A 670-nucleotide genomic window follows, 5' to 3' on the forward strand; every position below is an offset into this window, starting at 1 on the left:
GGCCGCCCCAGCCTCTGATCGGCCCTGCTCTGTGCATGACGGGGAGTTCCCCAACCCCCTGATCGGCCCTGCTCTGTGTGTGACAGCAGGGGTAGCCCCCCAATGCCCTGATGGGCCCTGCTCTGTGTGTGACAGGGGTTGGCGCCGCAACCTCTGCATGGACCCTGCCTTGAGTGTGACGGGGTGGTGCCCCAACCCCCCAATCGGCCCTGCTCTGAGCCCGACCATGGGCTGCACCTAGGGATTGGGCCTGCCCTCTGTCACCCGGGAGCAGGCCTAAGCCAGCAGGTCGTTCTCTCCCGAGGGGTCCCAGACTGCAAGAGGGCACAGGTCGGTCTGAGGGACCTCCTTCCCCCAAGTGCACAAATTTTTGTGCACCGGGCCTCTAGTATATATTTAAAGCTGAGTAGGTAAACAGAGCAAAATAAGCTGAGAAGTTTGTGGAACAAATTCGTAGGAAATGAGAAAGAGAAGTAGGATGTGGCAGGAGACTCAGTGATGCAGTCAAGAACAAGAACAGAGGAGGAGAAGGTTTTGGATTGGGAGTCAAAGCACCCAATAGCAGCAGGGCCCCTGGGTTAAGGATAAGGGTGGGAAGGCAGCATACCTTCCTCGCCGGTCTGGAACCTGAGTTGCCCCGCCCCTCTCCGCTGTGGCCCCGCCCCATCTC

This window comes from Myotis davidii, unplaced genomic scaffold (assembly GCF_000327345.1).
Source record: "Myotis davidii unplaced genomic scaffold, ASM32734v1 scaffold120, whole genome shotgun sequence".
Lineage (NCBI taxonomy): Eukaryota > Metazoa > Chordata > Mammalia > Chiroptera > Vespertilionidae > Myotis > Myotis davidii.